The sequence below is a fragment of the Lissotriton helveticus genome, chromosome 5_1 (genome assembly GCF_964261635.1).
Source record: "Lissotriton helveticus chromosome 5_1, aLisHel1.1, whole genome shotgun sequence".
Lineage (NCBI taxonomy): Eukaryota > Metazoa > Chordata > Amphibia > Caudata > Salamandridae > Lissotriton > Lissotriton helveticus.
This window is the reverse complement of record NC_136065.1, coordinates 4,979,708-5,000,627: the sequence shown is the minus strand read 5'-3', so window position 1 is coordinate 5,000,627 and position 20,920 is coordinate 4,979,708. Positions and strand designations below refer to the sequence as shown.

At 59.0% G+C, this 20,920-nt stretch overlaps 1 protein-coding gene across 1 annotated transcript in view; it reads left to right on the top strand.

Moving 5' to 3' along the window:
- The first annotated feature begins 19,777 nt into the window (after positions 1 to 19,777).
- Positions 19,778 to 20,920, top strand: part of LOC144754048 (antigen peptide transporter 2-like) — a 136,108-nt gene continuing 134,965 nt past the window's right edge. The window contains exon 1 of the mRNA XM_078641561.1: positions 19,778 to 20,327. The gene's annotated coding sequence lies outside the window, so the exon portion shown is untranslated. The remainder of the gene's footprint in view (positions 20,328 to 20,920) is intronic.

Genomic DNA, 20,920 nt, shown 5'->3' with positions numbered 1-20,920 from the left:
AAGAGTGAGATCTCCCTCAGGGGACTCTCATATTTCTAGTGCCTCAAGAGAATCTCAGAGAGGTATGACTGCCTCTCAGAAGACTGAGCATAGGGCCAGAATGAGGGCTGTCAAACTCCAAATAGAGAGGGAGGAGGTAGCCTTGGCTCAAGCTAGACTTGCCTTGGCAAGAGAGCAGAAATTGTGTGGCTTAGATGCCACTGGTGGCAGCAATATTCCTAAAGAGAAACCCAGGTCCTATGATAGTAGAAACCTGACAAAGATTGTGCCCCCCTACAAGGAAGGGGATGACATCCACAAGTGGATAACTGCTCTTGAGAGAGCCTGCATGGTACAGCAGGTTCCTGAGGAACAGTGGGCAGCAATCTTATAGTACTCCTTTTCAGAGAAAGGGAGAGATAAGCTCCTCACTGTTAGACATGAGGATGCAAACAATTACAAAGTCCTGAGGAGTGTCCTAATAGATGGGTTTGTCTTAACCACTGAACAGTACAGGTTGAAGTTCAGAGACACCCAGAAGACACAGACACAGGACTGGACTGATTTTGTAGATTGTGCTACTAAGGCTCTGGAGGGTTGGCTACATGGCAGCAAAGTACATGACTTTACAGGATTGTATAATTTGATCATGAGGGAGCAGATCCTAAGTAATTGTCAGAACCAGCTCTTACACCAGCACCTGGTGGACTCTGATCTGACCTCTCCCCAAGAATGGGGAAAGAAGGCAGACAAGTGGGTCAGAACCAGGATTAGGCCTAAGAATCAGGACAGTAACCAGAAGAAGGAGTCTACCAAGCCTCAAGATAAGGGTGGGGATAAAAATAAAGAAAAGACTTCCCCAGGGCCCCAAAACTCCAAGAATGGGGGTGGGTCCCAAGACACTTCTTCAACAGAGAAAAAGCCCTATTGCCATGTCTGTAAGCAGGTTGGGCATTACAAAACAGACAACTGTTGTCCCAAGAATGGCAATAAAGAGAATATACCTCCAAAGCCAGCTCCAACACCTCCTGTTACTGTCAACAGTAATCCCCCAGGAAGTGGGAGCACACCCAGGAATCTGGGTGGGTTTACTTTTGGAGCCCAGGAGGACCCTGGCCTATCCAGGTCCCCATCCCCAAATAATCTTGTTTATGAGACTGGCATGGGGTTTGCCAACTTCTCTGATTGCCCAAATACTTTGAGCAAATATAGACAAGAACCCATCATCAATGGTTTGAGAGTTGAAGCTTTTAGAGACACAGGGGCTAGCATCACCATGGTGGCTGATGGCATATTCCCCTCTAAGCAACTTTTACCTGGTGCCACATACCAGGTAATAAACATTGATGGCATCCAAACAAATCATCCCATGGCAGTAGTAAGTCTCAGCTGGGGAGGTGTCACTGGCCCAAAGAGAGTGGCAGTGTCATCAAACTTGCCTGTGGACTGTCTACTGGGTAATGATTTAGAAATCTCAGCCTGGGCTGAGGTTGAACAGGAAACCCATTCTAGAATGGTGAATTCCAATGGAAAGGTTAGTGGGGCTGTACTAGCTACAGCCCCAATCCAAGATGTCCTTCCTGAAAAGGTTGGTAGGGCTGAGCAACTCTCTGCCCCATCTTTAGCAGAAGCTCTTCCTGAACAGAATAGCAAAGCTGTTATGATAACAGCAGAAACCCAAACTGAGTCTCCTCCTGAAAAGGTTGGTGGGGCTGTGATGGCCACAGCCCAAACTCAAAATGATATGTGTGTTGTGAAGCCTGAAATGATGGATAACTCCACACAAACTGAGAGCACAGAGGAGGACGAGAAATCTCCCCCTCACCAGACTTTAGGAAAGGATCAGCCTCCTCAGGGAACTGATCTTACCCCTGATGAAGGAACTGCCCCAGAGGTGGTTAGGCCTAGCCTGACAGAGCCTCTGATGTCAGTGGACCCTTCTCAGGTGGGACCCAGTCTGGAGCAGGTAACCTGCCCCTCTCTACCTTGCCTTACTCAGCCCAGGGCTGCAGAGGACAAGAAGGACAGTGAGACCCAGAGGGCCCCCTGTCAAATAAAGCACCCCCATCAACAGATTAGGGGCACCAAAACTAGTAGCCCTAGTGAGGTGAAAACTTTAAAAACTCCTGAGGGAGCCCCCTTAAAAACAGTTAGGGACCTCCCACAGATGGATTCTGTTGGGCACAGCCAAACCTGGGACCCAAAGGGCCCAAACCTGAACTGTCCCTCCAGCAAGCCAAACAGAGGGACCCAGCCTCCAGCTTTAGGTAGCCAGAGGTTGACCCTGAGATCACAGTGCAACTCAGTTAAAGAAAGAAAGGCACACATGGTGGAAGATAATTGGAGGAAGCTAAGCCCTAAATTAGTGGAGCCTCACTTCAATACTCCATATCCAAACCAGCCTTTAACTTTGCATAAACACACCCAAGGTAGTGATTCCCTATGGTGGAGACCCTCTGATAACCCAAGGGTGAGGGGCTGCTTAGTGGACCATGAGACAGGGGGTACCCATGCTAGTGCAGGTACTTCCTTATATGGCCACTCAGGCAATATAGGCTTACCTGGCCAAGGATAGCTTTATCTCCTTTCGTTTGGGGGGGGGTTGTGTAGGAAGGTGGCTACCTGACTATGGTTACCCCAGATTTTTTGCCTGTGTTTAGCTGTTTTTTGACTTAGTTGACCTGGTTCCCTGCTAATCAGGGCCCCAGGCCATCTGCTCTCTCTGTAAAATGGATTCCATTTACCCTAGGTACATACCACAATTGGAAATGGACTCCTTGTCAGCCCCTGTATAATGCACTATAGGTGCCCAGGGCATAGGGGCCACCAAGGCCTACCAGGGGCTGCAGCATATCTTTTGCCACCCCTGGCTGGTTCTTAAATTGACACAACTGGCTGATCACTCAGCTGGGGTAAGGTGGTGTAATCACCCCTTACTTAGATATGGTATACCTATATCTAAACCTATATCTGGACACATATTAACCTGTGAGCCACTCCTATGGAAGGCCTCATCAATCCTGGAGGCAGAGTGCGTGGTTTAATGTGAGATGGAGCTCTAGCATGAGCTGAGCCTGTCTGCAGCTGTCGGGAACAACTCCCTAAGCTGTTTCAGGATAATGCCATACCATATACTCTTAAGTGCCTTATAATCCTCGCGGTTATATAGCAACTCTGGTTTGGCTTTATCAAAACATGTCGTGTAAGGTGTCATACGATTTGGAATACTATCCCCTCGCCAGTTCTGGCGACGGGGATAGCATTCCACCCCTCTAGAGGGGTAAGACATGTTACTTTACTTAAATGCGGTTAATTTCTAAAAGGACCTTAGATCCACAAAATGGATGCCTCTGCCACAGACAAGAGTCTGACCCCCTGAAGCTGACCGAAACTCAGCCAAATGGGGCTTGGACAAAGGGTTTCCTGTCGCAGGGGGGTGTTACCACCCTCCAGACAGGAGATAGTGGATTGTAGCAGGGAGGTTTGAAAGAAACCAGACACTGCTTGGGGCGCACAAGGCTGCCACTTGCATAATCCGGCCAAACCGGTTCTGGGGCACTCCAGCCCTCGTGCCAGGGCGGCCTGGATCAAAGGAAGGGGGTGTATCCACCCACTTCCTGGGTCCCACCCATAGGAGGGGACCTATCAGGTAATCCAGCCCCCAAAATTAGTATAAGACTGGGAGCAGTGCCAATGCACTTCAGATTATCCTGATGAAACATAAGAAACGAAACTCTGGACCCTTCGACATCCTACTCAACGTAGAAGACTGAAGAATCTCCCTTGTGGTCAAGGAGTGACCACCCTGTGCCAACAGGCACCATCCAGCCTTCGACGTCTGCTTTGTTGCAGTTCTCGCCGGAACTCGAGCGACAGAGATCGAAGAGATCAAGCTTGCCTGCCTTCCAACAGCCCGATCCACAGTCCCTGCAGAGCTGAGACCCGTGGAGGTGACCGGAAGCGTGGGGCACGCCATCTTGGAAAGACCACGAGACGCTGATCGTGCAGCCCACGAGTGACCCTCGAAGCTGTACACCGGGGTTTGAGAAGCCCCAACCCTGAGTCACACTTGCACCGAAGTTCAGCCCTCCACACTCGACGAGTGCTGCGTGGGGCCCTTCTGCTTCTTTTGGCTCAACGCGTTGGCCCGGTCACTTGCCAGCCGGCTAGTGGCCCCTGTACCGACAAACTTTGAAATTCGACCTGCAAATCTGGTTGCTCCAGATCTGCACCAGCTCCCCTGAAAAGGAGCCCCCACTTTGACCCTCCTGGTTCGAGTGAGAAGCAATCTCCCGGTTCCGCGTGGATTGCTCTTGCCAAGTGTTGTTTGCTCCAAACTTGAAGCCGACTGCGCCGACGGTGAGAGCCCTCATGGGACAGATCGTGACCCGCTCCTGGACATCGCAGATGCCCCAGAGACCACGTGACAGCGGAGAGAAGCTCCTCGACGACCACCTGATTGCGCCCGACATTGCCTGGTTCCGTCCTGGTTCCACCCTGGTCACTGCTGAGTGACCCAGACTCTGTCCCCTCTGCTTTCAGGTACTTTTCGACTCGAGTCCACCCTTGGACTCCACCGGACACTTCTCTTTCACCCCGCATGCAGCCCTTTCAGCTTCAAGCACCAAGAGCCTGCGTGACGAAACCCGACTCAACTTCAACCCTGTGCACCCGCTTCCTGTGGGTGAGGTAACTTTGCTCCGCCGGTGTTCCCACACTGGTACACATCTCTAGGGTCTGTGTCTTAAGTTTTGTTCCTCTAGGTTCAGCGGAAGTGTCCTTAAACTTTAACTTTACAACTTTTACGCACCATTGGTTAACATTGGTGCATGCGTGCGCTTTCCGCACTGCTCCCGAATCCCGTGGGCCTCTCCCGACTTCAGCATTGCTTGTCCCGACTGCTCCCAGCGATTCCCTAGGCCCTAGGCCTAACCACTGTTCGATTGGTATCTCTTATACCACTTGTTTAGTATATGGTTTGAGTGGCCCCCCGCCCTCATCCATAATTGTGCAACTTTGTATGTTTAAACTGTGCTTTTGATTTAACGCTTGTGCCCCTTTATTCATAAAGAATACTGGGGATTGTTTTTAGTAATAAATACATATATTTTTATAATATATACTTGTGTGGTGTCCTTTCATTTGATATTACAGGATTGTATGTGGTAAAACAGCTCGCTTAACACGACCTCTTAAGTCAAGCCTTTAGGCTGCTTAGTCCATGCTACCCCTAGGATAGCTTGTCTAACAAGGTTGACTTACAACCAGACACCATAAGGGATTGTTTGGTCTGATAACCGGTGGTTCCAGAATTGGAAACATCACCTATCAGGCCAACTTCTCACAACTAGCCTCTGGAAGGTGGCTGGCGCATTTTTCATGCCGAAGGGCATCACTTTGAAGTGATAGTGGCCATCTGGCGTCGAGAAGGCCGATCGCTCTTGTGCGCCAGGAGTAAGGCCGATCTGCCAATACCCCGCCGTGAGATCGAAGATGCTGAGGTATCTGGCGGCCCCTAGGCGATCGATCAGTTCATCCGCCCTGGGGATGGGATGTGCGTCGGTCCTGGGGACTGCATTCAGTCCCCGGTAGTCAACACAGAACCGGAGCTCGGGCGCTGTTCCGGGGGAAGCGGCTTTCGGGACCAGGACAACAGGACTGGCCCAGGGACTGTTGGAGGGTTCGACTACCCCCAGGGCCAACATCTTGGCCACCTCGGATTGGATGCAGGCCCGAACCCGGTCGGGCACTCGAAAAGCTCGTTGTTTCACAGGGGGGCTGTCTCCGGTATCTACATCGTGGACACACCACCGGGTGACCCCCGGCGTGAGGGAAAACAGATCCGCAAACTGCCCCAGCAGCTTCCGGCAGTCTTGTTGCTGCTCTGGGGTCAGGGTAGAGGAGAGCCGGACCCCTTCGAAGGAGCCGTCCTTCTCGGTGGTGCTGAGAAGATCTGGTAGTGGCTCGGAGTCGTCTTCAGCTCCATCATCGGTCGCCAGCAGCAGACTCAGTTCAGTGCGTGCAAAGTGCGGCTTGAGCCGGTTAGCGTGTAGAACCCGGAGGGGGTTCCTGGGGGACTCCATGTCTACCAGGTAGGTGACGGGGCTCTTGCGCTCCACCACCTTGAAGGGCCCCGTCCATTTGTCCTGGAGGGCACACGGTTCAACCGGGGACATGACCAAGACTTGCTGGCCCGGCTCGAACTCGATGGACGAGGCGTTCTGGTCATACCAGCGTTTCATCTCCTCCTGACTGGCCTCCAGGTTGGCCTCGGCCAGTTCCCTGAACTTCCGAGTCTGATTGCGGAGTGTCAGGAGGTACCGGTAGACATCCGGTGGGGCATCTCGAACTGCTGTCTCCCAGCCTTCCTTGACCAGGCTAAGGGGACCTCGAACCGGGTGTCCGTACAAGAGTTCGAACGGGCTAAACCCCAGGGATTTCTGGGGTACCTCTCGGTAGGCGAACAGGAAGCAGGGCAGCAGGACATCCCATTTGCGCCGGAGGGGCTCTTCTAGGCCCTTGATCATTCCCTTCAGTGTCCTGTTAAAGCGTTCCACTAGTCCATTTCCCTGGGGATGATACGGGGTGGTGAACTTATTTGCGACCCCGCACTGTTGCCATAGGGACCGCATATGCTTCGAGATGAAGTTGGACCCCCGATCACTCACGACTTCTCGGGGGAAGCCGACTCGGGAGAAGATGCTCATGAGGGCTCGGCCCACCACGGGGGCCGTGATGGTTCGGAGAGGGATGGCCTCAGGATAGCGGGTGGCATGGTCCACCAGGACGAGGATGAAGCGGTGCCCCTGCGAGGTGCGAGGGTCCAGGGGCCCTACGATGTCTATTCCCACTCGCTCGAAGGGGGTGGTTACCACAGGAAACGGCTGGAGCGGAGCTTTGACCTTCCCCCCGCTCTTCCAGCTGGCTTGACAGGTCGGGCAGGTCCTGCAGTGGTTCTGTACATCAGTGCGCATTTTTGGCCAGTAGAAATGGGTCACCAGGCGGCTGTAAGTTTTGTCCTGGCCCAGGTGCCCGGCGAGGGGCACATCATGTGCTAAGTTCAGGAGGAAGTCTCTGAACCGGAGGGGTACAACCAGCACCCGGCCGGCCCCTAGCTCGGCAACCTTCTGCTCACTGTAAAGGAGGTCGTTGTCCCAGTAGACCCAGTGGGACCCCGCGGGGTCTCCAGCGGCTTGCGTAGCGGCTTGCTGTCGCATCCCCTCGAGGGAGGGGCAGGTTTTCTGTTCCTGCCGGAACTGTTCGCGGGTGGGGCCACCTTCTTGGCGCCATTGAGCGAGTTCTGGGAGGTGGTTGAGCTCGGTGAGATCTTCTTGGTCAGGCCCTTGGGGGCCGGGCTCGGTATCGGCGTCCTCGGGGACGACGGGTGGCGGAGGTGCGGGCCATTCTGGCTCCTCTGTTGGAGCTTCCCCCGCTGGGGCGGAGGCTCGGGCGGACATGGAGCGGGTGGTCGCACAGACCCACTCGGGAAGGCCTAGCATCCCCAGGTGCTCTCTTCGTTCGACGCCAGCCCACGGGGAACTTTCCAGGTCGTTCCCAAGGAGGCAGTTCACGGGGGCATCGTCGCGGACAGTCACTTTCAGCACGCCCGACACTCCCCCCCACTCGAAGGGGATGCGGGCCATCTGACACAAAGTTTCGGAGTTATCTGCGGATCGGACTGGGCACAGGACGTTAGGAAGGATCTGTTCCGGGGTCACCAGATGGCAGCGGACCGCTGTCACGCTGGCCCCAGTGTCACGGAGGGCTTCGGTCCGGCGACCATTGATGGTGACCCACTGGCGGTACTTCTGGGTGTTGCCGGGGATCGGCCCTCGTGGGATCATGTCGTGAGTACCCAGGCAGGCTAAGGTCATGGCGGCGGGCTCCCACTCGGCCTGCTCGTGGTCGTCGTCCTCTTCCTCACTTCTTTCTTCACCTAGGGCAGCTGCCGCGATCTGGCGGGCGGGGGGCCCGGTGGTGCCGGGTCGCTGGTTCATCGGGCAGAGGGGGTCATTCGCATAATGACCCTGTCGCTGGCATCTCTGGCACGTAACGTTCGGGCGGGGCCCCGGCCTGGCTGGGGGCCCCCTTTCCGGCCCAGGGATGGCGACGTGGAGGTAGGGAATGACCCCTGGGGGGCGTCTCGACCCCGGCTCTGGCCTACTCCGCCACCTCGTGGTCGGTGGTTCCCCGGGGACCCCCGGCCGTAATCTCCCATCGTGTTCCGGGGAACTCGGGTGCTGGCCCAACGGTCTGCCTCGACAGAGAGTTTTCGTGGCTCAGTCAATTTGCTGTCGAGGAGGTGCTGCCGGAGTTCGACGAAACAGTTATTGGACAGGTGTTCCCATAGAATGAGGTCGACCAACTGCTGGTAGGTGGTGACCTGGCAGCCCCGAGTCCACCCCTCGAAGGCTGTACTGTAATAGTTCACGTATTCCACCCACGTGGTACCGGGGATTTTTTTGCAGTCTCGGAATCGCTGCCGGTACATCTCGGGGGTGAGTCCGTAGCGAGTGAGGAGGGCGGTCTTCATGTGCTTGTACGAGGTCCTCTTGGTATCAGGGAGCTCCAGCAGGGCGTCTCTTCCTTCGTTGATAAACTTCCCCCACAGGCCGGCACCCCAGTCCCGGAGGGGTACTCGATGGGCGGCCATGGCGACCTCGTAAGCTTTGAACCACTGCTGGATGTCGTCGTTCTTATAGTACTCTTTGACGACATCCTTGGGTATGTGCACCTTCGTGTCCACCGGGGGAGGTGAGGTCTTACCCCCGGAGGTGGCAGTCTCGTTTGCCTTGGCTTTGAACTCTAGTTCTTTGAGGACGCGCTCGTGCTCGAGCAGGAGTTTCTTCTCCTCGAGGTCTCTTTGTCTTCGCTTTTCTTCCAGGTCTCCTTCTAGCCGTAGCTGCTCGAGGGCCAGCTTCCTTTCTGCCAGTTGGATCTCTCCTTCTTGTCGGAGTCGAGCAAGATCCAACTCGTGGAGCCGGTTCCTCTCTCGTTCTCGGGCGTCTTCGGGGGAGAGGCCTGTGTTTGGGTTTGCGGGTCTCTCTCCCGCTGGGTTCAGCTGGGCCTCCGGGCCTCCGTTCGGGCCCGGGTTCTCTTCCCTCGGAGGTGGCGCCTCACCGGCGTCCACCCAGGCCTGCAGGGCCTCTTTGAAATCTTCTTTGGTGCTTAAGCCAGTGGTAGCGATGCCTAGATCTCTGCAGAATTGCTTCAGCTCCTTGTGACTGTAGTCTTCCATTTTCTCCTTCTGGAATTCTGTGCTCATGGTCGCAGTGGGTTTTTCTGGGTAGCGAGTGAATCACTCTCTGTACGATCTGCGTGGGCTCGGATCCCAGCGCTTGCCACCAATGTTAGAAAGGCGACCCGGGGGAGGTAGAAGATGTCTGACTGACCACCCCTAGGTCCACCCCTCCGTCGAGAAGTAGCCGAGCGTTTACCGAGAGGCCTCCTGACTGAGGGTCCTCTCTTAGGATCGTACAGCCGAGTAATCACAACACTACAAATGGACACCACACAGGAGGTCAAGTTCTCAAGCTTTTATAAGTAATAACGGGTGCGGGTTCTTGGCAGTATATACAGCTGGATCGAGGGATCCGTAAAGTCTCGAACAAGGGAGGTAAGGTAGCGGGACAGTCTTACTCTGGGCAGAGGAAGGGATACCCTACGCACAGCTCTCAATCCTCGAGCTGGGGGGTCCCGAGAGGTTCGAGCCGCGGCAGCGCCAGCAGGCTAGCAAGATGGTTCAGCAAGGTAGGCCGCGGCCGCGCCAGCAGGCTCTCAGGTGGTTCAGTAAGGTAGGCCGCGGCAGCGCCAGCAGGCTCTCAGATGGTTCAGCAAGGTAGGCCGCGGCAGCGCCAGCAGGCTCTCAGGTGGTTCAGCAAGGTAGGCCGCGGCAGCGCCAGCAGGCTCTCAGATGGTTCAGCAAAGTAGGCCGCGGCAGCGCCAGCAGGCTCTCAGATGGTTCAGCAAAGTAGGCCGCGGCAGCACCAGCAGGCTCTCAGATGGTTCAGCAAGGTAGGCCGCGGCAGCGCCAGCAGGCTCTCAGATGGACGTCAGGTTACAGGAAGGATGAGTTTGTCTGGTGTCCTACTCCGGGGCTGGCCCAGATATAGGACGGAGGTCCTTTGATGTCCGGTCCCTCGCGCCTGGGGGCCAGAGGGGCCGGGATGATGGTGTCCAGACACCCAGCACATCACTCTGGCTGCAGAGCTCCTGCTTGAGCCCGGAGGGGCCCCTGCACGTGCCTTGCAGGGGGGCCCCCTCAGCACATCACTCTGGCTGCAGAGCTCCTGCTTGAGCCCGAAGGGGCCCCTGCACCTGCCTTGCGGGGGGGGGCCCCTCAGCACATCACTCTGGCTGCAGAGCTCCTGATTGAGCCCGGAGGGGCCCCTCCATGTGCCTTGCAGGGGGGCCCCCTCAGCACATCACTCTGGCTGCAGAGCTCCTGATTGAGCCCGGAGGGGCCCCTGCACGTGCCTTGCAGGGGGGCCCCCTCAGCACATCACTTTGGCTGCAGAGCTCCTGATTGAGCTCGGAGGGGCCCCTGCACGTGCCTTCCGGGGGGGCCCCCTCTGCACATCACTCTGGCTGCAGAGCTCCTGCTTGAGCCCGGAGGGGCCCCTGCACGTGCCTTGCAGGGGGCCCCCTCAGCACATCACTCTGGCTGCAGAGCTCCTGAGTGAGCCCAGAGGGGCCCCTGCACGTGCCTTGCAGGGGGGCCCCCTCAGCACATCACTCTGGCTGCAGAGCTCCTGCTTGAGCCCGGAGGGGCCCCTGCACGTGCCTTGCAGGGGGGCCCCCTCAGCACATCACTCTGGCTGCAGAGCTCCTGCTTGAGCTTGGAGGGGCCCCTGCACGTGCCTTGCGGGGGGGGGGCCCCCTCAGCACATCACTCTGGCTGCAGAGCTCCTGATTGAGCCCGGAGGGGCCCCTGCACGTGCCTTGCAGGGGCCCCTCAGCACATCACTCTGGCTGCAGAGCTCCTGCTTGAGCCCGGAGGGGCCCCTGCACGTGCCTTGCGGGGGGGGGGGCCCTCAGCACATCACTCTGGCTGCAGAGCTCCTGATTGAGCCCGGAGGGGCCCCTGCACGTGCCTTGCAGGGGGGCCCCCTCAGCACATCACTCTGGCTGCAGAGCTCCTGAGTGAGCCCAGAGGGGCCCCTGCACGTGCCTTGCAGGGGGCCCCCTCTGCACATCACTCTGGCTGCAGAGATCCTGATTGAGCCCGGAGGGGCCCCTGCACGTGCCTTGCGGGGGGGCCCCCTCAGCACATCACTCCGGCTGCAGAGCTCCTGATTGAGCCCGGAGGGGCCCCTGCACGTGCCTTGCAGGGGGGCCCCCTCAGCACATCACTCTGGCTGCAGAGCTCCTGCTTGAGCCCGGAGGGGCCCCTGCATGTGCCTTGCAGGGGGGCCCCCTCAGCACATCACTCTGGCTGCAGAGCTCCTGATTGAGCCCGGAGGGGCCCCTGCACGTGCCTTGCAGGGGCCCCTCAGCACATCACTCTGGCTGCAGAGCTCCGGATTGAGCCCGGAGGGGCCCCTGCACGTGCCTTGCAGGGGGGCCCCTCAGCACATCACTCTGGCTGCAGAGCTCCTGATGGAGCCCGGAGGGGCCCCTGCACGTGCCTTGCGGGGGGGGGGGCCCTCAGCACATCACTCTGGCTGCAGAGCTCCTGATGGAGCCCGGAGGGGCCCCTGCACGTGCCTTGCAGGGGGGGGCCCTCTAGTTTCGTTACGCCGGTGCTGTGAGCCTTGGTCGGACAGCCATGTCGTGAGCTTCTTCCTGAAGTCTTCCAGCGAGGGGGGGCGGATCGCAGGTGGAGGGGGGGAGTGAGTCCAGTGGGGGCCTGAGAGGGGCCCCTGCTCCAGGAAACGCCCCTGCGGTGTGGGCCCAGCCGGATGCATAGGAAGCGCATTTCTAGCATCTAAAGACGGAGTGGTAAAGCCAGGATGAGACCTCAGGTCTGCTGATTCCAAAGCCAAAACCGTGCGCAGTGGATGACGTACAGTGGTGACGTACAGCGGTGACGTCAGACCCTCCTACGTCATCTCTCCGCCTTGTGAGGGTCCGGCCGAGGTGCTCCTATAGCGCTGCTTCCATCAAACCTATTCTAAGCGCTTCCACGGTCCTACAGGTAAGAGGGCAGATGTAGGTTGTGTGACTGCCCTCCGGGCCCTGGGGCAGGGGCTGGTGACCGGGCAGTGCCCGTGGGCGGTGCCGATGTTTACCATGAAGGCTCGTCCATGCCACCTGCACCGGGCAGGGGCTCACAAAGGGCAGCATCAGAGGGTTTACTCCTTGAGGGGGGTGAAGTTCAAGATGACGTCATAACCCCACTCGGTGACCTCAAGGTCGACATGGTTATGGAATGTTGGACCCGGCCTCATGGCGTGGTCCTACCCCTCCCGCATGGCGGGCCCAGGACGACATCAGCCCTCCTCCGGACCTCGGGCGGCCCCTTCTGGCCGACCCTGCACCCCAACACCACAGACCCGGCTACCATCCCGGATCCCCATCATCGGCCTGGCCCAAGCGTAGGCCCATCACGACCTAAGCACGAGGCCGTGCCCGACTCCATCTTGGGCCCACCACGTCACGACCACGTGGCCTCGGCCCCAGCCTCGGCCCCAGCGAAGCCCAGACATCGAGGCACCAAGATCCACCCAGGTGGTCGAGTGGCCACTCGACAGATCCCGGAGGGAGAGGAGTTTCGATGGCCCTCCAGCCGTCCCCGGACGCCTGGTATCAATCGCCCTCCGGCCTCCCTGGGCGCTGTCTCCACCCCCCTGCTGGGTGTCTGGACACCATCATCCCGGCCCCTCTGGCCCCCAGGCGCGAGGGTCCGGACATCAAAGGACCTCCGTCCTATATCTGGGCCAGCCCCGGAGTAGGACGCCAGTTGTATCCTGGACTGGAAGCCCTGCTGACGCTGTCACGGCCGACACCAGACGAACTCATCCTTCCTGTAACCCGACGTCCATCTGAGAGCCTGCTGGCCCTGCCGCGGCCCACCTTGCTGAACCATCTGAGAGCCTGCTGGCGCTGCCGCGGCCTACCTTGCTGGACCATCTGAGAGCCTGCTGGCGCTGCCGCGGCCTACCTTGCTGAACCATCTGAGAGCCTGCTGGCGCTGCCGCGGCCTACCTTGCTGAACCATCTGAGAGCCTGCTGGCGCTGCCGCGGCCTACCTTGCTGAAGCATCTTGTTAGCCTGCTGGCGCCGCCGCGGCTCGAACCTCTCGGAACCCCCCAGCTCGAGGATTGAGAGCTGTGCGTAGGGTATCCCTTCCTCCGCCTAGAGTAAGACTGTCCCGCTACCTTACCCTCCTTGTCCGAGACTTTACGGATCCCTCGATCCAGCTGTATATACTGCCAAGAACCCGCAACCGTTATTACTTATATAAGCTTGAGAACTTGACCTCCTGTGTGGTGTCCGTTTGTAGTGTTGTGATTACTCTGCTGTACGATCCTAGGAGAGGGCCCTCATTCAGGAGGCTTCTCGGTAACGCTCGGCTACTTCTCGACGGAGGGGCGGACCTAGGGGTGGTCAGTCAGACATCTTCTGCCTCCCCCGGGTCGCCTTTCTAACATTGGTGGCAAGCGCTGGGATCCGAGCCAACGCAGATCGTACAGAGAGTGATTCACTCGCTACCCAGAAAAACCCACTGCGACCATGAGCACAGAATTCCAGAAGGAGAAAATGGAAGACTACAGTCACAAGGAGCTGAAGCAATTCTGCAAAGATCTAGGCATCGCTACCACTGGCTTAAGCACCAAAGAAGATTTCAAATCGGCCCTGCAGGCCTGGGTGGACGCCGGGGAGGCGCCACCTCCGAGTGAAGATAACCCGGGCCCGAACGGAGGCCCGGAGGCTCAGCTGAACCCAGCGGGAGAGAGACCCGCAAACCCAAACACGGGCCTCTCCCACGAAGACGCCCGAGAACGAGAGAGGAACCGGCTCCACGAGTTGGAGCTTGCTCGACTCAAACAAGAAGGAGAGATCCAACTGGCAGAAAGGAAGCTAGCCCTCGAGCAGCTAGGCTAGAAGGAGACCTAGAAGAAAAGCGAAGACAAAGAGACCTCGAGGAGAAGAAACTCATGCTCGACCACGAGCACGTCCTCAAAGAACTAGAATTTAAAGCCAAGGCAAGCGAGACTGCCACCTCCGAGGGTAAGATCTCACCTCCCCCGTTGGACACGAAGGTGCACATACCCAAGGATGTCGTCAAAGAGTACTATAAGAACGACGACATCCAGCAGTGGTTCAAAGCTTACGAGGTCGCCATGGCCGCCCATCGAGTACCCCTCAGGGACTGGGGTGCCGGCCTGTGGGGGAAGTTTATCAACGAAGGGAGAGACGCCCTGCTGGAGCTCCCTGATACCGAGAGGACCTCGTACGAGCACATGAAGTCCGCCCTCCTCACTCGCTACGGACTCACCCCCGAGATGTACCGGCAGCGATTCCGAGACTGCAAAAAAATCCCCAGTACCACGTGGGTGGAATACGTGAACTATTACAGTAGAGCCTTCGAGGGGTGGACTCGGGGCTGCCAGGTCACCACCTACCAGCAGTTGGTCGACCTCATTCTATGGGAACACCTGTCCAATAACTGTTTCGTCGAACTCCAGCAGCACCTCCTCGACAGCAAATTGACTGAGCCACGAAAACTCGCTGTCGAGGCAGACCGATGGGTCAGCACCCGAGTTCCCCGGAACACGATGGGAGATTACGGCCGGGGGTCCCCGGGGAACCACCGACCACGAGGTGGCGGAGTAGGCCTGAGCCGGGGTCGAGACGCCCCCCAGGGGTCATCCCCTACCTCCACGTCGCCATCCCTGGGCCGGAGAGGGGGCCCCCCAGCCAGGCCGGGGCCCCGCCCGAACGTTACATGCCACAGATGCCAGCGACAGGGCCATTATGCGAATGACCCCCTCTGCCCGATGAACCAGCGACCCGGCACCACCGGGCCCCCAGCCCGCCAGATCGCGGCAGCTGCCCTAGGTGAAGAAAGAAATGAGGAAGAGGACGACGACCACGAGCAGGCCGAGTGGGAGCCCGCCGCCATGACCTTAGCCTGCCTGGGTACTCACGACATGATCCCCCGAGGGCCGATCCCCGGCAACACCCAGAAGTACCGCCAGTGGGTCACCATCAATGGTCGCCGGACCGAAGCCCTCCGTGACACTGGGGCCAGCGTGACAGCGGTCCGCTGCCATCTGGTGACCCCGGAACAGATCGTTCCTAACGTCCTGTGCCCAGTCCGATCCGCAGATAACTCCGAAACTTTGTGTCAGACGGCCCGCATCCCCTTCGAGTGGGGGGGAGTGTCGGGCGTGCTGAAAGTGACTGTCCGCGACGATGCCCCCGTGGACTGCCTCCTTGGGAACGACCTGGAAAGTTCCCCATGGGCTGGCGTCGAACGAAGAGAGCACCTGGGGATGCTAGGCCTTCCCGAGTGGGTCTGTGCGACCACCCGCTCCATGTCCGCCCGAGCCTCCGCCCCAGCGGGGGAAGCTCCAACAGAGGAGCCAGAATGGCCCGCACCTCCGCCACCCGTCGTCCCCGAGGATGCCGACACCGAGCCCGGCCCCCAAGGGCCCGACCAAGAAGATCTCACCGAGCTCAACCACCTCCCAGAACTCGCTCAATGGCGCCAAGAAGGTGGCCCCACCCGCGAACAGTTCCGGCAGGAACAGAAAACCTGCCCCTCCCTCGAGGGGATGCGACAGCAAGCCGCTACGCAAGCCGCTGGAGACCCCGCGGGGTCCCACTGGGTCTACTGGGACAACGACCTCCTTTACAGTGAGCAGAAGATTGCCGAGCTAGGGGCCGGCCGGGTGCTGGTTGTACCCCTCCGGTTCAGAGACTTCCTCCTGAACTTAGCACATGATGTGCCTGTTGGACCCGGGCCTTGTGCTGGTTCACCCCTGAACTTTTTGCCTTATGTGTGACCCTGGGTCAGTGATTTTTGGGTCTCTGCGCACTTTCCCCTGGGTCCCAGAGTGAAAGTGCGTGCGTGTAGCATGGCTGGCCTGCCCTCCCATAGGAATGCATGGGGGATGTGTGTGTCCCTGGTAGTTCCTGATGCGTGGGGAGTGCAGGCTCGAGTTTAGTATGTGTAAACTCGTGAGAGTGAATGCTGCGAGATGGTGTCTGCGGCATGTATGTGTCTAGAAGGGAAGTGCTACTTCTGGACATTGAGATATGTGTGCGTGTGCTGTGAGGGTGCTGGAGCATGATTGGCTGGAGCTGGCTGGCATGCCAGGCTCCAGGAAGTCTAGATGGGTTTGCCCGGTGGTGAGTGGGAGATTAGCATGAGTGATGTGTGGGAGGAGTGTACCTGTGTCCTGGATGGGCTGGGTTTTCCCCACACAATGCTGGCTCCGCCCCCCTGTGGTGTGTCTAACGACCCTAGCCTCCCCAGTGAAAGAAATTGGTGGTTGGGCCATCAAGAGTGCTCCAAAGCCAGCTGAAACTGGGTTTCCCCCCACCCTGCACCCTTAGACAAAGGGGTTTTACAGTATGAAGAAGGGGCTGTGTCCCCATGAAGGTGTTCTGCTTTTGGATCCTGCCAGAGGGGGCTGTTGCTGTTGCTGGGGCCAGGAGGACCGCCACTTGGACTGTCTCCCTGCCTGGAGACCCAGTGTGCTGGCTCTGGCCCAGCCTTGCCCCCCTGCCTGCCTCCAGCCCCTGCTGGAGCCTTGTCCTGTCCTCCAGTGCTGGGGAGCACTGAGGATTCTTTGCCTGCAGCCTGAGAGCGCTGCTCTCTGCCCTTCAGCGCTGGGGAGCGCTGAAATCGCCTAGCTGGCGCTTGAAAGCGCTTGATTTTGGCCATAGCGCTGTGAGCGCTGTGTCTTGTCCTGTAGGCGCTTGGGAGCGCCTACCCTTCGTTTCTAGCGCTGCTAGCGCTGGGTGTGCACAGCCGGTGCCCACCCGGCATCTGGTCGCCCCGTGTGGCGATTTGGCGGCGCGGGTGCCACCCCGCTCATTGCCGCTTTGTTGTGCCCGTTGTTGTTGATCCACGAGGGAGCCCACTCCTCGGATCATGGGAGCCCGCCTGCCTGCCTAAGAAGCGAGCCGCCGCGCTGCCGCGGCGACCCAGAAGTGGTGAGGAGGCCCGGCCAAGGGATGGATTTCACTGTGGAGCATCGCCCCGGCAACGACCATGCCAGTGCCGACGGCCTGTCCAGATTCTTCCGCCTCGGCGAGGAGAATCCCCAAGAAGATGGGTGACTCTCCCCTGCCTTCAGCTGGGGGGACGCGTGTCGGACCCGGCCTCATGGCGTGGTCCTACCCCTCCCGCATGGCGGGCCCAGGACGACATCAGCCCTCCTCCGGACCTCGGGCGGCCCCTTCTGCCCGACCCTGCACGCCCCAACACCACAGACCCGGCTACCATCCCGGATCCCCATCATCGGCCTGGCCCCAGCGTAGGCCCATCACGACCTAAGCACGAGGCCGTGCCCGACTCCATCTTGGGCCCACCACGTCACGACCACGTGGCCTCGGCCCCAGCCTCGGCCCCAGCGAAGCCCAGACATCGAGGCACCAAGATCCACCCAGGTGGTCGAGTGGCCACTCGACAGATCCCGGAGGGAGAGGAGTTTCGATGGCCCTCCAGCCGTCCCCGGATGCCTGGTATCAATCGCCCTCCGGCCTCCCTGGGTGCTGGCTCCACCCCCCTGCTGGGTGTCTGGACACCATCATCCCGGCCCCTCTGGCCCCCAGGCGCGAGGGTCCGGACATCAAAGGACCTCCGTCCTATATCTGGGCCAGCCCCGGAGTAGGACGCCAGTTGTATCCTGGACTGGAAGCCCTGCTGACGCTGTCGCGGCTGACACCAGACGAACTCATCCTTCCTGTAACCCGACGTCCATCTGAGAGCCTGCTGGCGCTGCCGCGGCCTACCTTGCTGAACCATCTGAGAGCCTGCTGGCGCTGCCGTGGCCTACCTTGCTGAACCCTCTGAGAGCCTGCTGGCGCTGCCGCGGCCTACCTTGCTGAACCATCTTGTTAGCCTGCTGGCGCTGCCGCGGCCTACCTTGCTGAACCATCTGAGAGCCTGCTGGCGCTGCCGCGGCCTACCTTGCTGAACCATCTGAGAGCCTGCTGGCGCTGCCGCGGCCTACCTTGCTGAACCATCTTGTTAGCCTGCTGGCGCTGCCGCGGCCTACCTTGCTGAACCATCTGAGAGCCTGCTGGCGCTGCCGCGGCCTACCTTGCTGAACCACCTTGTAAGCCTGCTGGCGCTGCCGCGGCCTACCTTGCTGAACCACCTTGTAAGCCTGCTGGCGCCGCCGCAGCTCGAACCTCTTGGAACCCCCCAGCTCGAGGATTGAGAGCTGTGCGTAGGGTATCACTTCCTCCGCCCAGAGTAAGACTGTCCCGCTACCTTACCCTCCTTGTCCGAGACTTTACGGATCCCTCGATCCAGCTGTATATACTGCCAAGAACCCGCAACCGTTATTACTTATAAAAGCTTAAGAACTTGACCTCTTGTGTGGTGTCCATCTGTAGTGTTGTGATTACTCTGCTGTACGATCCTAGGAGAGGGCCCTCATTCAGGAGGCCTCTCGGTAACGCTCGGCTATTCCTCGACGGAGAGGTGAACCTAGGGGTGGTCAGTCAGACATCTTCTGCCTCCCCCGGGTCGCCTTTCTAACATGGAAGGAAACTCAAAAAAGGTGCCCTGTGACGTAGAGTCACGTGTGCCCCCGACAGGTGTCTTCGGGTGTACCCAGACCCCGCACTCAAACTGCCCCATATATTAATACAAGCGCTACCTCGGCTGACGCCAGTAGGTGGCGCCAGAGACTGGATCTAGGTCGCTCCTTGCCCCAGCCTGGATAGAAGCCATGTTAATAAACTCTGAAACATCTCTTCATTCAGGGGGGGTGAGGGGGCGAAGAAACTTCTTACAGCACTGGAAGGGAGGGGGCTGACAAGCGGGAGGGAGAGGCAGAGAAAGGGGTGACAGACAGATAGATGGGGGACAGAGAGGACCAGGCAGAGATGGGGGAGCGACAAATGTATGTATGTATGTTTTGGATTTATATAGCGCTTATAACCCAGGGGTCTCTAAGCGCTTTGCCTTGGGAACCTGTCCTGGCTTTTCCCTGTGAGATAGCCCCTACAGGGCATCCCCAAGGTGAAAGCCAGGCATCCCGCCGCGGGGGGGCCGTTGTGGAGATTAAGCAGGCTGTTGCCCAGAGCTGCAGAGTGTGAACCCGTGATTCGAGTAGGCACCGAAGCGAGAATTATCGAGTCCGTGGACATTTGAGCTCAAGACCCTGCCGCGTCGGGAATTGAACCCTGGTCCCGGGTCTGACCTCTGCTTCAGGGTCTGCCTGCTCTAACCAGTGAGCCACATTTCTCCACTTCTCCAAAGAAGGAGAAGGGGTCAGAGAGAGGCAGAGAAGGGGTGATAATGATAAACGAACACAAGTGGAAGGGAGGGGGTGTCACAGATAGGGGCTGCAAGGAGAAGGGCAGTGCAGCGCATAGAAGCGGGCTGTGCCTCGAACCCCCGGCTCATCGGTAGCGCCCAGAGGCCGCTGGTGTTTCTTACAGAGTGTGAGTCGGAGGATTGTCTCTCCCCCTCTCTGTTTTGCGCCTTCCCTCCCTCTCCCCTCTCCATGTCCCTTTCACTCTCGCCTTTCCAAAGAGTCCTGCCCCTCTCGATCTCTCCCCCCCCTTCCTTCTCCCTCCTGCCCCTCACTGTCTTTTCTCCCCTCTCTAGCGCCTCCTCCCCGGACGCCCCCTGGCTGCGGTCCCAGCGCTGACAGAAAATGAAACTGAAAGTGAAGGCGCCTCTGTCCTCTCCTCCTCCCCGGCTCTGCCCGCCCTGGGTTTCCCCTTCAGTCATCAAACGCCGCAAAAGGCAGAGGAGACAGGAGCTGGGGAGCAGCGAGGCGCTGTACAGACCCAGGGCGAGGCGCTGTACAGACCCAGGGCAGGAGCCTGGTGAGCATCGAGGCGCTGTACAGACCCAGGGCAGGGGCCTGGTGAGCATCGAGGCGCTGTACAGACCCAGAGAGAGGCGCTGTACATACGAGGCGCTGTCAGACCCAGGGCAGGAGCCTGGTGAGCAGCGAGGCGCTGTACAGACCCAGGGCGAGGCGCTGTACAGATCCAGGGCGAGGCGCTGTACAGACCCAGGGCGAGGCGTTGTACAGACCCAGGGGCAGGACCCGGTGAGCTGTAGATACCCCGGGGCAGGACCCTGTGAGCTGTAGATACCCCGGGGCAGGACCCGGCGAGCTGTAGATACCCCGGGGCAGGACCCGGCGAGCTGTAGATACCCCGGGCAGCACTGAGGGTACAGCACAGAGGGCTTCGGCACACGGGTAAGTACTGGAACATTTCTGGCGCACGCACTGCACCCTCATCTTCTCTCTGCCCCGTCTTTCATCATGTCTACCCCTTCTGTTCGGTGCCCTTTCCTCTAACTCTGTTTGCACCTGCCCCCCTCCCCGCTGGCACCTCTGCCCACGTGTGCTCTCTGCCACTCTTGTTTATGCTCCAGCCCCTTCACCTTTGCCACTTCTGCCCCACGTGCGCTCTGCCCCCAATCTTTCTGCCCCTGCCCGCTGGGCTTCTGAGGTCGATCCCTTTCTTACCCGTTTATTTGTCCCCAGAACTCTCTCCCTGTGCCCCCCAGCCCGGCTCTGCTCCCTGTGCTCTGCTCCCTGTGCTCTGCTCCCTGTGCTCCCCAGCCCTGCTCTGCTCCCTGTGCTCTGCTCTCTGTGCTCCCCAGCCCTGCTCCCTGTGCTCTGCTCCCTGTGCTCTGCTCCCTGTGCTCCCCAGCCCTGCTCTGCTCCCTGTGCTCTGCTCCCTGTGCAATGCTCTCTGTGCCCCCTGCCCTGCTCTGGTCCCCGTGCTCTGCTCCCTGTGCCCCCCTGCCTTGCTCTGCTCCCTGTGCTCTGCTCTCTGTGCTGCC